Source organism: Aphelocoma coerulescens, chromosome 2 (assembly GCF_041296385.1).
Source record: "Aphelocoma coerulescens isolate FSJ_1873_10779 chromosome 2, UR_Acoe_1.0, whole genome shotgun sequence".
Taxonomy (NCBI): Eukaryota; Metazoa; Chordata; class Aves; order Passeriformes; family Corvidae; genus Aphelocoma; species Aphelocoma coerulescens.
The window spans coordinates 81,766,857-81,790,731 of NC_091015.1; the positions used below are offsets into that span (position 1 = coordinate 81,766,857).

General features: G+C 40.5%; 1 protein-coding gene across 1 annotated transcript in view; it reads right to left on the reverse strand.

The window, feature by feature from the left end:
* PHLPP1 (PH domain and leucine rich repeat protein phosphatase 1) overlaps positions 1 to 23,875 on the reverse strand; it is a 143,174-nt gene that overhangs the window by 116,993 nt on the left and 2,306 nt on the right. The window lies entirely within an intron of this gene.

Sequence of the window (23,875 nt, forward strand, 5' to 3'; positions counted from 1 at the left end):
CACCCTGGCAGACACCTCTGAAGCTATATTTAATGGGGTAGAACTCATCCCACTGGCAGCAGAATAACGTCACATTCATTTCTTCTCCAGGAGAAAAAACTTCAAAACCATGGTTTTAAATAGGAAAGATCTTAACTGCTAAGAAGTGGTGCAGCACTGAGAGACAATGTTAAGCATCTATGGAAGAGTATAATATGCACAAACTAACGTCTCCTTTTCTCCCTGCACAGCTCATTTTTCTACAAGGCAGGCTAATTCTGAAAATCTCATTACAAGAAGTAGTTGAGAACCTTTGAGATAGATACACCCTAAAAAAATGCTCACTTACAGAGTAAAATCACATTTATTTTCCTTACATTTTAGTTCACATTTCGGAGATGGCTTAAACAACCTTGTGTTAGATAGGATGAAAGCACCACATTTTGGATTGTGTTCAACCTCAAGCATTTAGGTGTAGATCAAATCCTCCCCAAACTCCATTCTGCTAGCATCTAAGGTCACCTCCCCACCAACTTTGTAAATTGCATTCTCAATTACTTGAAAGCAATCCTTTTCTATGATAGTCACCCACATCCAAGGAGAAGAACATGGAACTCCAGTAGATGCAGTACTTTTGAGGGGATCAGTACAACGAGCGTTTCTTTTCCCTTTATACATAAACACCTTAAAATAGCCTTAGGACAGCACTTCCTTCTAGAAATAGCACTCATCATGGAGACCAGTGAGAAAAAAGAGACAAGGTAACACATACATCCCTTTTTCTTTTCTCCCTTTTTCCCCCTCCCCCAACTCATCTCTATGCTTAAACACGCTTCTCTCTTAGCATTAGAATCCTAGCATAAGAACAAACAGGTAACAGCCACCAATTCATTTCGGCTATAGTCTGAAGGTGAATTTCAAGGCAATAAAGCATTGTTCCAGAAATTCAAACAAACAAACCCAGCTTCTTCCAAAACAGTGTCTGAACACACACAATCCTCCTATTAAAAACCAGCTGCCCAAGCTACCCTGTTGCCCTGTTAGCCAGGTAGGCTGTTCTCTAGCCATGATGATTCCAGGAGAACAAACAGCACAGAACATACCCAGCAGTGCTTGTGTAAGTGCCACTACAATGCAGACAGAGAAAGAGGAAAGACCTTCTTGAATCTCTTTATCATAATACGTCTGTCTTAAATATAAGCAAGCACATCTGACTAGTATAACAACCACCTGTTTTTAATTTGTGTTTTAAAATCGGTATTTTATAGACAACATGTTCTACTCTGGAAGTCAACTCTCTGTGTGAGCATTTCACACATGTCAACAAAACTGCTGCAAAAGGGGTTAAATAGCAATTTCATACAGCAACACTAGTTAGTAACTGGTCAACTTAATCAGTAACTGGTCAGCTAACACTAGCTGATCAATTTTAGACAAACCTCAGCAAGGCAATGCTGCCAAAAATAAGGCTCTTTTAATCTCTCCCCAAAAAGGCCCCATGCCACAAATACCACCCAGGCACCTAGAAGAAATATGGAACTCCAAAAGATCTAAGAGATTACTTCTTCCCACTGCAGTTTTCTAGCTGATGCTCTGCTTTCTTTGTCAGTAAGGCAGGCCACAAGAACCTTTTTCCTCAAAGGGTCTCCCAGGAAAAACAAACACACTCCACACAAAGCAAAAGGACTTCCCTCCAAACACATTGGCCACCTGCACAGTGGGGAAAAGAACAAGTAGCGGTGCAAAATGCTCCGTTTTAATCAACCTCCTAATATCCCACCATGTTCATGGTGTCGTACCACTAGTTTCTTCTACCTCTGAATCCTTTCTGCTGACCTCTGGATCCAGGGGATGCCAGTGACATGTTAACATGATACTACCACTACTTTGCAAGTTACCCTCAAGCAATTCTCTAATCTGCACCAAGTGCTACTTTGGACGGATTGCTTTGTTTATGCCTGGAGCTTAAGTCTTTAAAAGTTATGCAAGTTAGGGCATCCAGGCTTAACCTTCAATTTTTGTGTTCAAAAGTGCAGTCTTCTTGATTTCAAATTTTTCCACATCACTGGTGGACAATTTTTACTAGTCATTTGTAGGTTTTGAAAATGTTTTCTTTAGCTGTAACACATCATATAATTCTCTATAGTACAAAAGCTTTCTGCAGAGTTAAACATATTTCAAAACATCAATTACACAATTAGTAAATCTCTGCAAGCTGACAGCCCAGCACCTGCAGGGAAAACTAAAAACATCAACTTTCCCTTTGTAAGTTTCTTAAAAATAGAAAGACAAGTTTCTTTTACCTATCATACTGATGCAGTTCCCTTTGTTTTGGAAAAGAAGTTTTATATGTGCAGCCGTTATACAAATTTTATGATTTCTGTACAAAAACGTCTAATTGACAGAAAGGTCTCAACTTCAAGAAACAAGACACTACAGATTTTGTGTTCTAGCTTTGTCCCTCTGTATCCCTACAAAAGTTGGTCACTGAACTGCATACAACTCATCTTTTTTCTACATCCAGACATTAAAATAAACAAAGGTGAAAGAGACTGAAGTTTGAAGTTTTTGATTTATTAGTGCTAAAATTACATTATTGTCATACTTAATATAGAATAATAGCAGAGGTTCAAAATATTACTAACTATATCCTGTAATAGGTGTATTGGATGGTATGCAGCAGGAGTTGTGGGAGGACATTCACTGAAAAAGGTATCATGTAAATATTTACACATTTATTTCTAAGAAGGCTTAAGTTAGAAGCCTGTGAGAATTCAACAAATGTTAGAGATACCAGCAAACTCCTCATTTTAGATATTTCAAAAAATCAGATTTTTTTAGATGCCATAAAAACATCACATCAGTACCCTCTGATTTTGCAATGATCATTATACCAAACCTTTTTAAAAACAAAATCCTCAAGAGTGCTCAGTGAGACAGCACTACTCCTTTTCAGCTATACAAAAAATGCCCAGAGACACAGGTAATCATACTGACATTCATTTGTCTTAAGACTTTTCTGTAGCCCCCAAGTGCCAATATAGGGCATACAGATCTGAACTCCAAAACCATGTTTTTTTAGATTCAGTGTCTTACAGACATTAGGATAGAAGAACTTGCCTATGGAAGGTAGCCCTGAAAGTAGCATGTCCTAGTGAGCAGCGTTAGGCCCATGCAAACTGCACCAAGCTCAAAAGGCATCACTTCTGGGTGATGTCAAAGCAAGGCCTTGTTATTGCAGCTGAAGATAAGAAATTAAAAACCAACCAACCAACCAATGACTAATCAAAACAAAATTCATCCATTATGAAGATTAGCCAATCTTAAAAAAAGTACTGCATATTACTCCACAGGGAGGAGTAAAAGAGACTATGCAAAGAGCACAGAAGTGTTACACACACCATAGTAAAAACCAAGCCAGCATGGCTACATACACCCACCCACTCAGCCAAAGCAAGATTCCACCTTTCAAAAGCTTTATCCCATTCCCACTTATTTCTACGGGCTGGAAGAGACAGCAAACAATAACTACCCTTTCAAGGCACAGACTGCATCCATTTTACTTAACCATGCCCAGCAGCCTAGTAAGAACAAGACAGGGTGTTCTTTAAATGCAGATTCAGAAGAGTTGAGCACAAAGCCCCACCTAAATCCAGGACTTCTAACAGTGACTGCTTCAGGAAGATTTCTAGAAGAAATGTAATAGAGCACTCTCTTCAGTACAGAAATCCCTGGAAAGGAAACAGATTTCATTTTCATACAGCCCAGACCAGCCCTTTGGCACTCAAGGGTCAGAGTTGCCTGAAGCTGTGCAAGCAGCGACTGACTCCCCAGAGCCTCCAAGAACAGTGGTTCAGGACAGCACATTATAAATCACCAATCGAGAACCCTTCCCTTGCTGCAAACAAATCTGCTTTATTAAAAAAAAGGATTATCCGTTCTTCCACACTAATTAATAATTAGTAATTTTTAACAGGCAATAGGGCAATGGATTGGCAGAGCACTCTGTACTGCCTCCTCCCTTGGGAATGTCTGTATTTGCTCTCTGCATGCCCCACTGCCTGCCCCTAAAACCACTACAACAGCAATGCCATTGCCCATGACTGCATTTTTTTTTCTGCAGCAGAAAGTATACACAGCCAAAAAAAAGCTGAGGTAAAACTCCAAAAATCACAAATATTTAATCTCAGTTATCTACACTACTGCATCTGAATTCAAAAGCAACACACTGAAGTCTGATAAGGTTTAAAGAGTACAAAAATTAGAGCAACGCACTTGATTAGTAGTGTTTACCTAGCCTGTTATGAAGTCAGGCAGAAATACAGCTTAAAGCTAAAAATGTTAAAAGAAAACCTGTTTTCTTTACATTTTATTAGGGACCAAAAATAATTTCTGCCTTTCAAACCCCTCCCAGCCCCTCCATTTCTTCTTCTAGATTCTACATTTAGAATTTCCAAATTCTGACTTTTTTTTTTTTCATGAAGAAGTGAAAAAAAAGGAAGAGCTGAGTCCTTCAAGCAACAACTTGATTCCTCAGCAGATTAAGTTTCTGAAAAAGTGCTCCAATCATTTCTTGCAACTGGATTACAAGTTAACAGGAAAACAAGGGATTTATGGCTACTGAAGTTTTAGATGATTTGGCCCAGCAACTTGCTAATGCAGACTACTATACATTCCAACATCAGGGCCACATGAAACATCTGTTTTAGTACTCACAACCCAAATGCAGCTCCAGAACTGTCCAGTCACTTAAAAAGGAAGAGAGCTTGACTACTTTGTATAATAGTGTGACAGCACAGCATCATGCCCAATTTGTTGGAAGGTTTCCTCAGAAGAAAGTGCCCACCCGCACACTGTGGAAACCAAAAGGCTGCTGCTCTTGTGACTTTCCATAATGTTAGAGTCATAATACAGAAGAAAAATCTCCACCTTGCAAGCATCCAGCTTCCAAAAGAGAACTCACAACAGAAGGACAAAAATCCAGGGGTTTCTGGGTGTGCTACAGAATACCTCAGCCAGGAGAAGCCAGAGGAGAGCTTAGAGGCAGCAGAAGCCCCAAAGCAAAAGGCAGCTAGAATGAACATGACACACAGACACCACCCTCTCATGCAAATACTGCTTGCAAAGGGCAAAACAGCTGAGGAATAACGTGCTTCCACATTTTCACGTGTGGCAAGGACGTTAGTTTTCTGCTAATATTCCTGTGACATGCAGAAAACCGTGTACTAGATGCAGAAAGAAATCAGAGATAGATTGGGTGAAAAGCTTCAGTACTGAATGAACTTTGTACTCAAGTGCTCTTGGGACAAAGGATTTCACTGCTTGCATTTACAGCGAAGTTGAACAGCTTGTACAGCCAAGAGAGACTGTTCTCTCATCACACTCATGCTTTACCAACACCATCTGGAATCTACCTTGCTTGTGGCTGCCACTGCTCAGTCACACCATCATGCTTCCCCTCTCATAGGCAGCCATCAAAAACTACCATGTCATTTCATCTTTTCCTACTATTCCATTCCTCAAGGAGATAGCATTACCTCATCTTTATTTTCAGGAATGCGTACTGCAAGAGATGAAACAACAAAATGAAAGGGAAGAGGAAAAAACCAATTTACCATTTCCCCCCGTAGTTTTAAGATCAAAACTATGGAAGAAATGTGTGTGCTAAAATGTTTCTCACCATTATCAGGAATATGGAAGGAAAAGGAACAGGTACCACAGAGTTTGCCATCTCGCCCAAAAGCCCTCCTAAATAATTTTTCATCTCAAAACACTTAAGAAAAAGTTAAACATAATTTAAAAAAAAATAAAATAAAAGCAGACAATATGGCGCATCTGCTAGAGTTGCCTACATAGTTATTTCCTCACAAAATTATGTGAGCCAAAAGAAGAACATGGCACTGTTGTATCAGTAAGATTATACAGTTTTATCTTGTATGGACATAAGAATCCTAGAGGAATTTTGAGTCTCAGCTAAATCAGTGACTCTTATAGTCATCATAAAATGCAAACACTGAAGACCTGTGAACGAATCTATGCCTGTACTTTCCAACTTCTAGGGTTTGAAGTAGAAATATTAAAAGATTTTCAAGAAAGGTGCTACACAATGACTACAGCAGTTTTTAAACTCACAAGGAAACTGAAAAAATGACAGAAGCTTGCCAGGTCACAGAACAACATAACCTCCATCTGACTGTCCTGATTTGCCCCAACTAGTTTGCATGTTATGCTCTTGCAAAAGACAGTGCAGTGTTGACATTAAGAGTGAAACAATGACAGATAACTATTATCACCACCAAAAAAAAGTCTAAGAGCTGGCTAAGTTAAACAGGACCAGAGGGAAATTCCAAACCCTAATTTTATCCTCTTAAGTATCTAGATATATAGACACATTTGCAGATGTATTTTCCATTCACATGATGGCTACAGCACTAATTACTATCTTACAGCATTCTGCTAAACACACACTGACAAGTTTAATCTTACAAAGACATATGTTTCAACAGAGTAAATCCTACACCACTGATGGTGGGAAAAGGAGACAGTCAAGAAGTGGCTTTCAATGAAAACCAAGATGGTTTTCATATGTAAAGCTCATCCACACAGTAAGCCTTTGACTTCTAGTTTACCTGTGTGATAGGTCCCCGATGCCAGATTATAAAGGCAGAGGGAACAACACAATCCTATGGAGACTGGTGCTTTCAGGTGATAGCATCTTGCACAAGGCATCTTGTGGCAAGTGCTCAAGTTGCTTACATAAGCCAGCAGCTAAACAAAAAGACTTGGCACTACAACAGAACAGGCAACTCTGGAGCATTCATCTACTCGCAACACTAACAGCTAGGAGGAGCAATAGCATAACTACACATTCCAACACCCCATTTTGTAACAGCAATCATTAATTCACCAGAACGTGCTATAATAATTTAAAAAGGATAGGAATTCCACTTTCTGTGTAGCCCAGCTCTCCTCTTACTCACAGTACTGTCAAGCTTTCAAAGATAGTTACCTTATCTTTAATATCCTGTATTCTGGAAGGTGAAACAAGCTAATTTCAAAACAGTCAAGTTTCTCTTCACACTCTTTTTATCTCCATTGTCCACTCTGCTCCAACAGCAACCCGTAATTTGCACTCATTTCCAAGTGATGCCAACTCACTTCTTGGGCTGCCTGGCAACAGGAGTTTTACTTGTAAACCTCCCTTCAACTGACACACTCCCCCCTCCTCCAGTATTCAAGAATGTGTGGAATAGCTGAAGCTATTTATCTTCATTTTGCTAAAGACATGCACAAGGTGTTGAAAAAATACCAGAAAACCAACACTGAAGCAAATCTGTGCTTGCATGCACTTTTTGTTATGAAATTGGGTTCACAAAATAAGTTTAAGTAGTGACCTTCTAACTCTGAAGAGATTAAAACCTTATATATAATGTGTAATTTTATACATACAGGCCAGCAGAAGGTTTTTAATATAAATCTGTAAAAAGTAAAGCTGCCACAGGACTTTCAGAGCTTAAAATGGTAAGCTGTTCTAAAAGGAAAGCTCCCATGGATATTCGGCACTGGTATTTATAACAGAAAACAGAAATCAAAACTCACAGTTCAAAAGTTGGGGGGAAAAAAGCAATATGAATATCTAACAGCAGCGATTTTTCACTCCTTGCTTCCTTGTTTCTCCTAGAACAATCCAGACACTTGGCATTACTTTCTCAGTTGCATGTGTGCCATAATCGACATGTAAATGTTCTTAACAGACCACCATCCAGAACCAATGACACCTTGGGAAAACTACTTCATTCACAACACTTTTAACCTCATGAAGAATAATTCAGACTGATCTCTAAAACTTGTAAGCTAGAGCATGGAAAAAAGAGCCCGAATGCTCACTGACAGAGTATAAGCACAATGCTTTTCCTTACAGAAACTACAAAGGAGCAGAATGAAACTCATAAACATATTTCAGTTTTCAGAAGAACAGGAAGCTGTCCTCCAACAACATCAGAGTATCAAATTAACTCTCATAGCAGGGCAATCCTTAAGTCCTATGCATGCCAGGGTCCCAATAAAGGTGGAATCTTATAAAGGTGATTACTTAGCCTTAAGGTAATCCAAGTTTAAAACATTATGTTTTAAGGGTACATTGGCTTGCAAGCTTTATACCCCAGCATAAGAATGTGTACTCCACCACATCCTGTGAGCCAGATACACAAACTTTGGGTTCCTCCAATAAAGCTTCCAGATGAAACATGTTCAATATAGTGCACCTGTCTACATAAAAAGCTTTCCATCTATGGACTTTCCTGCCATTCAGGTACCAAATCGTGTATATCCACTGTTCCGTTAAACATTGCTCTCTCCATTTTGCAACAGACAATCCAGAGACAGGCTACCAAGCAAACACCAGGAGAGTCTGTACCACCCCAATTCTGTTTGTTTTGGTGAAAATGGCAACTTGCCCAATACTCACTATACTTATCTAGGTAGCTGTGTGCTTTCCACAATGCCTCAGCTAGCAGCAGAAAACCCACATCAGTAAGTCACTTTCCCTTTTCCAATGCCCTTTACACATGTCAGGAATGTCTAGCTATAAAGATTAGATACCAAAGAGCAGAGATGTGAGACAGTTCCTGGTAAGTGAAATGAATGCTTAAGTTTGCACAGCATTTTGTAGTTCCTGACTACTAGCTTTGATTTAGTCATAGTTTTCTCAGTTTTGTTTCACCTTCTTGTCCCCACTCTCTCTACCCTTCCCTGAACCAAAGGACAGCCACTGTTACCAGCTTTCTTCTCACCAGGCTGCAAACACACTTCTTCATCCCCTCCTTGAGAGGGGATGCATTAGTAAGAGTCTATGGAAGAAGATGAACCTTTGGATAGAGCCTAAAAACTCAAATAGAAAAAGAATTATTTAACTTGAGCAAGTTAAACGTAAGCAGCCAGCTACCACATGCCAGCATAAAGTTTTCCTCATCAAACTCAGCACTTCAGAATACTTAAGATTACATGTGCTAGCAAAAAAGTACTAATCTATCCCCGTTCAGACAAATCCGAACATACCGAAGGATTCAGCTATCTTGGGGCTGTGGACTGTGAACTGCTCATGATTCTTTGCTCTTTCTCAAGAGCTGCCAAGTGTATAAACTGTTCCCATTATTTACTCACAGATTAACAGTTGGTAAATTGGTCCCAGGGAATCGCTGAAGAATTTTCCTTATAACCATTTCCCTTGCTTACAAAAAAAAAAGCCAACCACACAACGCCTTCCACCCCCACCCCCCCAACCCTGAATGAATGTGAGAACTTCCTGCACTCAGAACAGCATGAATAGACCTGGCAAGTAGTCAGGGAGATAGTACAGGCCCATGAATGCTCTGAATTCAGCTTCTGTGCTGCCGCTAAATTAAAGGAATTCAGGAGCCTCACAAAGGCTTGGTTATTTAATTATATTATAAAATAAAAGGCTGAATCTATTAGACAGCATACGAAAGAAACCCTTTCCCGAGTGCCTGCGCAGAACAAGCAGCCCCAGTGACTCTGCCTAACCTCCCTCTCCTCAGGGTGATGTCACCACCACACTGCTGCCAGATCCAGCAGAGCTGCCAGTGGTGGCAAAGCACTGCTCTACCTGTAGGCAAGGGTTCTCACCAGCTACTCTAAGACAAGCCGTGCTTCTCTACCACATGGGGTTTTTACCTTTGCTCTTCACTCACCACAAGACTCGTGACACTTGAAAGCAAGCTACAAGTGCATTTATCCCTGTACCTTCAACCCCTAACTAGATGAAGTCATACGTCAGCATTCAAACCCTCTTTTCACTTCAAGTGCCTTCAGTAAAAACCAAAGCACACACATGAAGAAAGAGTAACAACTACCAGTAAACAGCGAGATGCAAAAACTCTACTTTTTTTCCCTGATCATACGCTACTTTGCCCCCCTTTATAACTACCAAGGAACAAATGCACCCAGCAATTTGCCTTACAGGTCATTTGGAAACAAAGTCACAGCAGCTTCCTCTTATTGAGGACTCTGTTGCTCATCAAATCTCTGAACAGCCTCACATACGCATCAGAAAATGGATAGGGCAAGAATAGCACACAGAGGGAAAGATCAAAATGACCCATGCATAGAGCACCGTGCACTCATTTTTACACTTCAGCTGGCCATGCCTGCAGTTTGGGAACCCAGGCTGGTACAGCTGAGACACCAGCACCTCATCCTTGTGCCTTGCCAGAAAGGTGACAGCCCTACATCCCATCAAATCCCAGTAAAATGCTCAGGGTAGTGGCCTGCTGGCATGGCTTAATGGGACCTGCAACCAGCTACCACCACGCTTTTCACTAACAAGAGGGAAGCAAATATTCACATCCAGAGAAAAGCTGCCAGGTGTGCCTGCCTGCAGACAGTCCCACAGGGATGTATTCTCCTAAGCCTGAGTTGCCAAAAGGACAACTGTAACTCCATTGTGGAGAAGCAAATGCACAAAAGAATCCAAAAAGACAGAACAGGATGTTTATGTATGAATGATAAGACAAGGTTTGTCTAATATTTCATTAGGGAAATAAGGATATTTGCACTATTTCCCTGAGATGGATGAAGACATCGTTCTATTCAGACATTTCTACTACAAAAAGTTTAGTGGTTCTATAAAAATAAAAAGCGGGCATAAAAAACTTTAGGCCACAGCATTTGTTTTGGTATGGACAGCATCTACATTAGGTATGAAAGTTAGACATTAGTCTCCAACCACCTTTGGACAACTACATACTTTGCTGCAAAGCAGTATAGTCACGTCTACAGAGAACAGCCCAAAGGATTTTCGACTGAGAACATGCTGTACATGAAAATTAGTGGATATGAGCTAAAGTAAAACCTGAATGTGAAAAATGCAAAAAAAAAGTGAAGAAAAATGCCGGTACAACCTCAAATCCATAGCGCCAAGGCACAACGGCCAAAGAACCTACTGAAGAGCAAGATTAAATACCACCTCTAATTAAGGATTGCCAACATGCACAGCAACAGAACAAACCTGAACTAACAATACTACATCTGGAAAGGCAATTCCCCAAGTGCAAAAGGGTTAAGAACCTCACAGACCAAAGAAAACATAGATGCAAGAACAGTTCACCTCTATAAAAATTACAGTTGTTCTTGTGTTCACCAGTGACAAGGACACATAGAATCATAGAATATCCTGAGTTGGAAGTGACCTACAAGGATCACTGAACTCCAACTCTTGACCTGGCACACAGCAGCCCCGAGAATCACATCATGTATCTGAAAATATTGTCCAAACACTTCTGGAACTCTGGCAGGCCTGGGGCCACGGCCACTTCCCTGGGGAGCCCATTCCAGTGTTCAACCACATTCTGGTGGTCCTGACATCCAGCCTAAACTTCCCCTGACACAGCTTTATGCCATTCCCCCAGGTCAGGAGGAAGCTGTAGGCTGCAATGAGGTCTCCCCCTCAGTCTCCTCTTCTCCAGGCTGAGCAAACCAAGCAACCTCAGCCGCTCCTCTTAACACTTCCCCTCTAGATCCTCCACCATCTTTGTAGCCCTCCTTTGGACTCCTCCCAATGGCTTGAAATCTTTCTTATATCACGGTATGCAAAACTGCACACAATATTCAAGGTGAGGCTGCACCAGTGCAGAGCAGAGCAGGACAATCTTCTTCCTCAGCTGGCTGGTGATGCTGTGCCTGATGCACCTCAGGACGGTGTTAAGCCCTTTTGGCTGCAAAGGCACACTGCTGACTCATATTCTACTTGCCATTGACCAGGATCCCCAGATCTCTGTGAGGCTTCTCTCCAACCTCGCATTGCCCCGGTTGTATGCGCATCCAGGGTTCCCACATTCCAGGTGCAGAATCGGGCACTCGCCCCATTAAACTTCCTGTGGTTGGTATGCAGTTCTCTTCTGGACAGAAGTTTGAACACTGAGTTCCCCAGGACCTGCCTACCAGGAATCCTACCTTTTTCAGGGCTACAAGAGGAGACTAGACTTTCCCTGTACAATACTCCCTACTCCCCAGCAGCACTTTCCTTCACAATACAGAAAGGACAATGATTGCTAACTGCATGTTTTATTTAACTTGTCTAGTTGATCATGCCTAGCTTAGCTGGTGACAGCAAACATGAGAGCAGTGCCAAATGCTCAATCTCCTCCATGTCTGCTGCACACATTCCTAAAAAGCAGAAGCTTTAAGGATATGTTGCATGTAATACCACTGTTTACAAGTCAGTCTAATACCAAAGAATCAGTACATCCAATCCTAGGTTCAAAGGCTATAACAGCATGAACTCTTCTACCATCAGCCATAATTCTTACTATGCAAAATCAGCCTTTTTTTCCTTTATTTCATAACCAGTTTACAAATTCTTCTAATAGACAGTTCGGGCCACAACCCTTGCCTTTTAAAATCCTACATTTGCTGGAGATGCTCTCCTGGATGAAGAGCATACATGTGACACAGCATTTTTATTTAAGCAAAAAAAAAACCCTAAAAACTTTCAAATACTTATTTCTGTAATATAAAGATACAGTACACCTTAAACTGCTTTAAGGCTCTGTTCTTTTTATCTCTTTTGACTACACCGTTGCCTGATGCTACATTGTTGACATATACAGACAGCAACTTGTTGGATTTGTTACAGCCATGTGCTGCGACTCTCTGGAGAGAATTTTACTTACTTACTCTTGCAGCCCTGTGTTAGCCATGCTAGAACAAATGCTCTTCTCCACAAATAATGCAGGGGTACTGTTTGATACACAGCTTTACAGATACAGGCACAGGAGAATGAGGAACACACAAAGAGGCCTGCTGATATATGCGTATTGAAAAGAAACCCTTCAAAATCTTCAATAAGAAGACTCAAATTGTACAAAATGGCTGAGCTGGAAAACGCAGCCAAGAACGTCCAAAAAACTTCCAGTAGAAAAAGGAGTAGGAAAGGGGGGGGGGGGGAGGGGGAAGAGGAAAAAGGAAGAAAAGGGGGGAAGGGAAAAAGAAAAGACAAAAGGAAAAACAGAAAAAAGAAGAAAAATAAAAGCACTACAAAAAAAAGAAAAGTAGGAAAAAAGAAGGAAAAACAAGAAGGCAAAAGGGGTGGGAAGTATCTAGCTGCCTGTTCTAGGCTGAAAGAATCTACAGTTGATCTCTGCTTGGCAATCTGCTGACACTCTCAAGACAGTGCTGTTCACAACTAAGGTGACAAATCTGCATTCCCCATTTCCACAGTGTAACTAAGTAGTATCAGCTATTTGCCAGGAGCTCAAAATACATCTTCTATTAACACAGAACTGAAGCAGCAAGATGTGCTGAAACTGCTCATGCTCCCGTGGAGCACTGCACAAAGGATCACATCCCACCCAGTGTTGCAAATTAAACATCATATATACCTCAGGCTCTAGCAGACTGTTTTGTCCAGAGAAACATTTACTCAAACACTCACAGAAGAATACGACCTAGTCCACGGCAGGCTACAAGGTGTCTTAATCTCTGTACTACAGCATCTAGTGATACTTATCTATATATTTTCATTCTAGGTTTCAATTACAAGAAGCTGCAAGTTGCAAAATAAACTAGGGTCTTTTATCACAAAGATTCAGAAAAGAAACATTCTGAAGCATTTTTCTTACAAGAGACACATCCAGTATTTAACCTGTAAAGCAAAATAAGTAAAATAATTTAACATACTCTTCTCATATTAGCAGGAATTAAAGTTATCATTTGATTAAGGAGGTTAAAGAGACACACACCAAGCAGTCCTCAGAGCTATAGTCTAATCTTAGCAGGGATGAATATGCTTATACAGACGATACCGTTGTTCTGGAAGTCATGAAATGGAAACACTTTCAGTATTTAATAGCCTGAAATGTATCACATTAATCTTCTGTTTATTCACAGGAATATACAGACTATAGGTTCTAATTTAATTGATACAGACAAGGGACATGTTTTCCATGCCACCAAACCAACCCACCTACTCCCCCCAAAAAAACAAAAAGAAAAAAAAATATAAGACACATCCCCAGCAACTTCCCAGAGCTTGGACATTTCAAGTATTTTCAGTCAGTCTTTTCTTTTATTAGCTAGGACACCCAAGACAAACAGGCTAACTGCTTGCTCTGAAAGGATATAAACTCAGGTCTACTTCTAAATAACAAATTTTTAATCTACACAACCATACTATGAGCTGCATGCTTTTACCAAGAAAGTACATTAGAAGTCCTCAACTCAGGAATAATTTTGTATAATTACATATTACACAAAGTCCTGTTGGTATTTCTAAAATGTTAAATTCCATCTCCCAGACATATGTGATTAACTTCTCTTTGAGACACATCCTGTTTGCAACCTGCAAAGTATCATGCTTTAGTGTTTGTGGCCAAAAAATACTGGTACCAGCAGAAACTAAGAGCTCCTAGACTGTTAACTTCAGTTCATTAGACATGCTAGTCGTCTTCCAGATGTTCCACCACTTCGTTCTTAACGCTTCGTCATTAACTTTTTTATTTCAACAGAGAAACTTTATAGCATGAAAGCAAATAGATGTAGATGCAGAAAGTCAATGGTGACACGCAGTAATTATGTCTGAGACAACCTAATAAGTTTCATAAATAAAATGACTGCTCACTGATGTCCCCTAGAGGTCCCTCTGTCCCACTAAGTAAAACACAGAAGGAGGAAAAATACCCTTCCTCCATCACTTACTAGTCCTGCACTTCAGTCACAACAACCTCATGCGGAGCTACAGGCTGTGGGCACAGAGTGGCTGGAAAGCTGCCGGGTGGAAAAGGACCTACAGGTGCTGGCTGAGAGCAGCTGAACAGGAGCCAGAGTGTGCCCAGGTGGCCAAAAAGACCAGTGGCATCCTGGCCTGGATCAGCAATAGTGTGGCCAGCAGGAGCAGGGCAGTGATTGTCCTCCTGTCCTCAGCATTCGTGAGACCGCACCTGGAATCCTGTGTTCAGTTCTGATCCCCTCACTACAAGAGGAACATTGAGGTGCTGGAGCGAGTCTGGAGAAGGGCAACAGAGCTGATGAAGGTCTGGAGCACAAGTCTGATGAGGAGCAGCTGAGGGAGCTGCGAGTGTTTAGCCTGGAAAAAAGGAGGTTGGGGGGCAGAGGACCTTATCCCTCTCAACGTCTGCCTGAAAGGAGGCTGTAGCCAGGTAGGGGGTGGTCTCTTTTCCCAGGCAGCAAGTGACAGGACAAGAGGAAATGGCCTCAAGCTGCACCACATGAGATTCAAGTTGGACATCAGGAAGAATTTCTTCACTGAAAGGGTGGTGAGGCATTGGAATAGCCTGCCCCCGAAGGTGGTGAAGTCAACATCCCTGGAAGCGTTCAAGAAACAACAGGACATGGCACTTAGTGTTTAGTTGGCATGGAGGTATTCTATCAAAGGTTGGATTCAACGACCTTGGAAGTCTTTTACAACCTTAACAATTCTATGAATCTGAGTCAATCATCATAAAATAACTCATGATAAGGAGTCACTGGTTCATCTAACCAATCATCCAATAAGCAAGCAGATTGCATACATAGTTAGCTCTGCTGCTTGTAGGACTCTAAGCACAAATGCAGTGCTCCTACTTACTATCTGCTGTAAGAAAAAGGTTAGCAAGGATCTGACAGTAAGATAAAGCAAGTGCTTGAATGAGAACAAAACGCCACTGTACACATTCTGATCATTGTCCGCTTAGATACTTACAACTTCCAAGGCAGCATTAAAACTGATGAGAGCTCCTTAGATAGAGCTCCTCCATGGCACATATAAAAGCAAAACTGTTGCTGGTAAGAACTTTCAAGCTTTTCTGTACCATTTATATGGGAGCGAATAATAGTTTGAACAAGGCATAGTTATTGTTTAAAGAACCATGCAGCTTTTTCAAAGGAAGAGAGTCAGTATTATTCTCATCAACTGAAGGTGCCTGAATCACAGGTTTTGTTCTACTCTTAATGCTGCATCTACAATTCTCTCCTCCCCAGAGCACACATTCAGAAAAGGAGTGGCCTGCTACTTATCTTAATTACAGGTCTTACTATCTCTTTCTCTTTGGACACAAAGCTTCATAAATCGAACAAACAGGAAGAGAAACTGCATTCAGATTACATAATGAGGTTTATGTAAATTGCACCTACAGCCCAGGGTCCTGAACTTCAAAGGCATTCCAGCTCCTCGTTACCCCTTGGACCAAGGCCCATTGTTTTGTCTTTATTTAAATAAGTTGGCATGGCATTTGGAGTGCTTGCAGATGAGAGGAGCTGGTTCAAGTGGCTATTATGGGGGTTTGAGAAATATGATTACAATCCAGAGCCTAGTAATGCTGAAGATTCCCGTTGCCACTGCACAAGACCAAGAACAATTAATACCCCGCAGAGGAACAAATTTACCTCTGGCCCACAAAAACACGTTGAGTTAAACTCCAAAAATCTTGCCCACTCACACAATTTTCATTTTCCTCCTACCAAGAACTAGATAAAACTGCAGAGAAAAATCCCTTGAAACTCAGTATTTTGCATCAATATGTAAATAGCTATTCTTTGCTGTCAAATCAAGGAATACACAGTTAGTTGAGCAATGAGTATCTTCAGTATCCCTCCAAATAAGTCAAACCCAGCTGGAAGAAATTCTACTTCCCTATCGACAGAAAAAGCTTCAAAGAATAGTATGCTATGTTGTGAAATTAAATGCCTTCACTCCAGGAGGTCTTTCTTCCTGATTTTACAGTTGTCATTTTTAAATGCAATGTTCTCCAAAGAACAATTTTTGCCCCTATAATAATGGGGGGATGAATCAGGAAGGGGGTACAAAACCCCCAAGAGATTATGTACCATTCCCATTCTTTCACATATTTAACCACAACCATGGGACAGAAAGTCTCAGCCATCAGACCCCGAAGGTCAGGACTAGCTAGCTAGCTAACCAGGGAAGCAAAAGGAATTCTGGCTGGGGCAACTGGCATAAAGAACCTGGACTATCCACTGACGTAACTAAATGATTTTACATGACAGTGGCAGGGAGTGCAAAGGGTAGTGACCACATCCATGGTGAGTAACAGACAAGACCCCAAAGGGCAATTACTGACAGTGCCTTTTTAAAAAAAAAAACCAAACACCACAGCAGCTGTGCCAGCACAGACATCACACAAAACTAGTTCTACTATTAGTTTTGCCTACCTGAAATCCTGAATGGAACTTCAGCAGAGCACAGTATTTTTATTCACTTAAAACCCACATACATCCCTCCGTGATTGTACAACAGCTGCTGCATTCCAAACAGCAAGTGACGTCTTTTCTTTACATGTAACAGTTTATCGCACGCCACATATATGACAAAAGGTAAACTAGGAGTTAAATAAAACATATCATAAATAATACTTAAGTTTAAAATTCTCAGATACCTAAGGTGACTTCAGTATATAACAGCAATCAGTGGGAAAATGTTCAGTTAGAATTTGCCACGAGTTATTTTTAGAAAGTGGTATCTATGTTAAGATACCACAGTGGATAAATGCCAGCCGAATTGAAAAAATAACTAATCTACAATGAATACAGGTTATTTTCTAGGGAAAAATGTACAGATTACACTCACAAAAAAGGCAACACTACAGCTAATTCAACTGTCCAGAACAGCTATTTAAGGACAAAAGTTACACAAAGAATAAAACATGGCACTTTGGAATGAAGCACAAAACTGAAAAATCTAGGATTTTCACAGAAATTTTCCACCATAAAATTTATAGAGCTTAACTACCTCAAATCTATACATAACTCTGACAGTACCATGTAGTTGTAATTTTAACAGGTTTCCAATCTCTCAGATGATTTTCTTAAGCAAGAGATCATTGGGGTTTTTTTAAATGAGGACCATTGTCCTCGTGATGTTTCTTAAATATCCTGTGAAGGGCTTGGTCTTCCAGAATTCCTGTCTTAGAGGCAAATACAGAAAAAGTTAAGACACATTCATTTTTCAGTGAGTTTAAAATGTTTTAGTTGTTTATGAAGGTTGGTTGCATTTCTCTTAAAACATCTCAGAGAAGGAAAAACTAAGACAGAATCACATGGTCAAGACAGTGGAGTTTACAAACCTGAAGATATTTTGGTACACCCCACCCCACCGTTTTTACTTAAGTTTCCCTGCACAAACTGCAACTGACTTCAAGCACCAAAATCCATTCCATTTCAATACACACACTGAAAATATTTTACCAAAATAACCTCAAAGGTAACTGTATCTTTCAGTTCTCTGGGTTAAAGAATATCGATAATACAGAGCTACTCCAGACAAATGGCTTCCCAGAGTGCAAATCCTCATTTGAGCAAAAGTTCTAAAGTAGAGCAATGAAACTGACTCAAGGGAAGCTGAAAACAAGTCCACGAGCACTTTGATCAGATCTAAAATGCCACTGTGCCCCATTCCTCAAGAAGTGAAATAAAGAAACACTGAAGACTAAGTCAAACTACCTTCGCTTCTGTCCAAGGCAAATAGAAGGTCAGTTTTTGGTTTATTTTGCTTTTTTTCCCCCTAAATTAATATACTAATAGCTTAAATAGTTATTCAAAATGATCACCCCTTAACTCAGAGGAAAATATAGAGGTAAGCATATGAGGTATAGGTTTCCTCCAAAACAAAAAGCTAAGTATCACAAGTAGCAGTCTCCAGGATTTCCATCTCTAAACTTCTATTCTATGGAATTCTATATGCATATATTTTTTCAAACTGACCTGCTCAGGCAGGTTGCCTTATACTTGCCTCTTTTCCACAGGATCACTTAAACAAGAAATGAATATCTCTTTATATTGTTTTATATAAACAATAAAGAGATTGTTTTAACTATCAAAGCAGGTTTTGATAGTTAAGAAGCACACACCAGTTGCTAACACTGGTTCAAATGAATCCTTTTTTTTTTGTTCTATTAAGCAGTACCTCCCAAAGAACTATGTAGTGCCTTAGATGCATAGCAGTCTGTCAGTGTCCTAACAGAACAGATGGATGCTTTAATTACAGAAGGGCTCTTAGGTATATCAGCAATTCCATCATAAAGAGGATGTTTATGTACAGTTAAAAAAAAAAAAGAAGGGAGAGAATAATTGGTAAAAAAAATGCAAGAAGGACAGTATCAAAACACATTAAGTGAAGAGAAAAGAAAAAAGAATGCCGCATTCTGTGCTGCAGCAGTGAAGAAATTCAGCTCCTGGATGTACCAAATTAGGTACTACATATTTAGTATATATAGTAACTGCTATGCACATCACATTAAAATCTCCCGTGTCGGTACTTAACATGTACTTAAGTTATGGAGGCTAGCCAGGAGTAGAACAGAATTTAAAAATTGCAAAAACCATTGTACTTAACAGCTGTCACATACCAAAGCTCAGCTGCACCAGCATTCCAGCATTATCTGCTCGGCTACTCCTGCACAGGAGCCCTGAGAGCCCCCCTGAAAGCTGCCTACCTCAGAAAGACCCCATTCCAACAGGAGATAAGCAAACAGCTATGCACATGAACAGGTGGAGCCAGCCAAAGGCACCACAATCATTTTAAACTTTCCTGCAGAACAGGACTAGAAATGTCCTTACCTTGGCACCCACATGGACCAAGCCTGGGTTTAAACTGCTATGTAGCTGAAATGTGAGAGTTTCCCAAAGAGGCAAGTTTTAGGTATTACTTCTCTCTGCAGGAGATGCCAACACATAAATGATTACAAGGTAAAAGAATGTTCATCCAAGTCATGTTATGAAGAAAAAAAAAAATCAAGATTATAGCAGCCCTAGGCAGAGGCTGTTTTTCCTTTTGGTTTCAGACAAGTTCACAGAGACCTCCCCTGTCCAATCACACCTGCAAAAAGGCATCCATTCACATTAATGTGAATTAATTCCTTTCATGTTGAAGATATTAGATGTCAGAACTATGTCAGTGCTGCAAAAGCAGCTTTTTAGGGCACGACTGTTCTCCCACACTCAGTTAATAATAAAAAGAGTGTCTCTGGCATGCTTCCCTCCATAACGGCACTTAGTCACCTTAAATCGAGTTTATCAACATATTAAATAGCTGAACTGAGTTATTCACCAAGTAGCACAACAAGAACCCAGCAATTCAATACATTTCACATTCCACAAAGCTTGGATTGCCAGGCCTCTGGCACCTTCTAAACTAAGCACCTGAAATCGTGTTTCCATCCATCTAGCTGGAAGTCTCAGTATGACCCCAACTAAAAGATGTACTTTTTTTAAAGAAGGCAAACACAGTTACTCAGAGCAGCACAACTGATCCTGACACTGGATCTTCCCACCCTTTTACTGGACAGAACAACATCCCTTAAAACGTACTTCAAGACCAAGCTAGATTCATTTTTCTTCACAGCTTTCTAAAAGGCCATGTGAGCCAAAAGGATCTCTTCCCAAGTAATATCTGACAACCAGATGCAAAATTAACACCCCTAATTACATCTGGCATTTCTTAGTGTTCTGCCTATAGGCAGTCACCTACTGAAAAAGTGATATATTTGATGACACCGGCAGGTGCAGAAGCCCTATGTCACATCAGGGGGCAGAGAATTTAATGGTGGCCAAGTGTCAGAATCAGAAACATCACCTTTCAGGCACTAAAACAAAAAAGCCTCAAACATCCATTGTACTGAACCAGTCTTCAAAACCAGGACCATGTTACTCATGCTCCTTGCCATGCAGACGCTCCAGAACACAGCACTGAATAGAATTCCATGCTTATTTTTGATCTAAAACAAATAAGCAGTTTTGCAGCTTTAAATGAGATTGTTGTATTAGTCTGTTTTTCCTTCTACACGCAAATTATAGGGAAGACAAGGCCACTGGGACAACAATTATTTTTACGGAGCAATAAGGAATACTATAACTTGTTTGCAAGAAGTCTTCTGGATCACAGCCACTCTTGAGGTTTTAGGAATAGTTTAGGAAGTCTGACCTAATTCGGTCTCCCAGCGACAATATCATGACTGTAATTGCACTATGGATTCTTACACAGTTCCATAACTCAGTCACACAGTATCTCAGCAGAAAGCTATTTAACCATATCCTTTTAAATAGAGATTAGGTATTTCAAACTTTATGTTTTGTTAAGATAGGTTTCAACAGAGAGAAAAATTGACATGCCTGACCCATCAGTAAAGCCCAGTTTTGCTCAAATTGATGTTACAGGGAGTAGGATGAGCCCCTTAAAGCTGTAAGGGATTTTTGTTTTAGCAGTGGTGTTATCTGTTTAATGCTTACAGTCAAGACACTGAAGAAATCAACCACATTCACGCGCTTGAGGAAGAAAATGAGAGGAGACACCAGAATAAGCATGCACTAACCACATTCTGAAACAAACCAAGGCAATGTACAGGAAGCACTTTTACCTTCTTAGTGTCCCATTTTGGTTTTGAGGGTTTTTAAAAGACCAGATATTTCATTTACAGAATATTTGTGGATTGCTTTTTATAAAGAAAACTGTTTTGTCGTAGCAGAAAATTCTGATTCTCTGCAGTTCTCCCAGCAATAATTTTTTTAATCTGTGTTTTCCAGATTCCACAGCAGGAGATATTGCCAGCCTACAGCAATCCCCAAAACTATCTGCTATATTGTCTTACTTGGAATCTGTAGCATTAAGTTTCAGTACAGTCATCTTCCAGTCTTAAAGCTCTCTCCCCTCAGAAATAAAAAAAAAAAACCAACCAAAAAAACAAAGTCATCACTTCGGTCTCTTCTCTCCCCACTCCAGGGGGATTAGGTGAAAGAATTCCTTCTAGAAGCAATGCAATAAATCCAACCTAGGTTTATGCCATTTCACATCAGTACAAGACCAGTATCACCAAATCCTACTGAGACAGTTTGCAGGAAATTACAGGGATAGAGATGCTAGTGGTTCTCTACCCATTGGGACAAGCCAGGCTGCTTAAATCAACGAAGTCCTAAGCAAACAGGAAATCACTGTTTTAAAGCTTTCCTTAGGGTATGATCCTGGAGGATCATTTATTAAAAAAGTATTTCTCCTAAGCAAAACACTTAACTTTGGGGCCAAAAAAACCGCTCCACTTTCCAGTGTAATTTGGTGTGTATTCTTTTTAAGTGTCTCTCCTTCCCTCCCTTTCATCTTCAGGTTGTGTGTGTATAAAATAAGGAAGCAGAGATAACTTGCCAAGACAGTTACATAAAATCAGTATGATTACATGTCAGTAATATTTTCTTAGCTGTTTTTGGCTGGTCTGGTACGTTAGATGCTGCAACCTTTCTTTTGCAAGGTGTTTCTTTTCACAGGTGTTTTAGATGTTGATCACAGATCCCCTCAAAGAGATAAAGATTTCAAAAAACGCTGCACTTTTGAAGTACAGAGGCATACTTGTTAGCATATGAACTTGCATAAGAAATTTGCATAAATTTAATCCTATGTATGCTCACAGAAATACCCTTCTATCTGGTAGTTTTGTACAAGGAAGTCTAAAGGAAGTCTAAAATGTATGAGCTACGTTAGCAGTCAAGTTGAGACACTGAAATAAAACAGAGTTGGAACATCCTCATATAGCATGTATAATTAATCATTTAATGCATTAAAACTACATGCAAACAGGCTTAGCTGTGTGCAAGACTTTGCCGTGTTTCCTGATTGTGTTTTCTTTAGAACACATCCTGTTAGAAAAGGAGGCACACAGCTGTCCCAATTTTAAACACGTGTGTGCATCCCCATTTAATGGTGGGGTGGGACTGGAAATAAAGGAAGCAACATCCCTCCCAGCATCACCTGCTGAATTCCATCCTCAACAGCACGGCAGAGAAACACAAAAGACCACAACCATCATCTGAAAAAAAGTATTTTAAGCTACTTTCTAACCCCAATGCATCTAACCTATTTCTGTCAATTCCTTTAACAAATACTACTTTTGCACTAGTTATGCCAGGGTCATTGTACGATCGAAAAATCTGAAGAAAAGCTGAATCGACCACTTGCCACCACTCCCATATTCTCTTCTGAATAAAGAAGGGCACTTATCCAGCGTACTGTTCTCCTTCCCACCCCACCATTACCGACTCCATTTGACATTCAGCAGAATTCACTCGATAAAAGAATCTCTGTATTTTTCAGAGTTCAAGCACTGAATTCTCACGGTTCATTGAAGGACCATTCTGCTCAGCCGACCCAGACAGGGGATGGATGGCATGTGCTACTTTGCTAGCATGACCTCATCTCGGAATATCACATTTACCTATTTCACAGGTAAACTTACAAGGTATTTGAATGCATACTTGGGCATTAAACAACTCCTTCTTTTTGAAGAAATGTACAGGACAGTTAAAACCCAAGAAGTTCTGAGATTACAGTAAGTCTTTTACACCAACTAACTCAAGTGACACACAAGGTATTTTTAAACCTCCCCTAAAACGGCAGAGGGTTGCATAATTACAACGTGGGAGCTAACTTTTCCACCCAACACTCTCCAAATTTTGTACTGTATGTTGTAACAGCAAAGCTCCATTACAAGGCTTCTCCCTTTTCATTAAAAGAGGCTTTGACCACCCCGCATGCAAAGACCACGACCTCTGCTTCCCTACTTCTCTCACTTACTGCCTCATACTCTCAGTGAAGTCCCACCACTCTAAAGGGAAAAACTGATGCCAACAACGCGGAAAGCCAAGTGCAGGATTTTGTTTGCAGGAATGCACCGCTCTCAGCTCAGGCATCTGCGAGCCTTGTACTGCTGTAACCTATTACAGCAGTAATAGAGGAGAGCAAGAACTACGCGGGGCTTCCCCCTTGGGAGGGAGCCGGCTGTGCCCCGGGCTCCGCGATGGGGCGGGTTCGGCGCACCCCGGAGCGAGCACGCAGCTCCATTAAACCGTAAGCGAGCTGCCGGCATCCCGCAAACACTTGGAACCG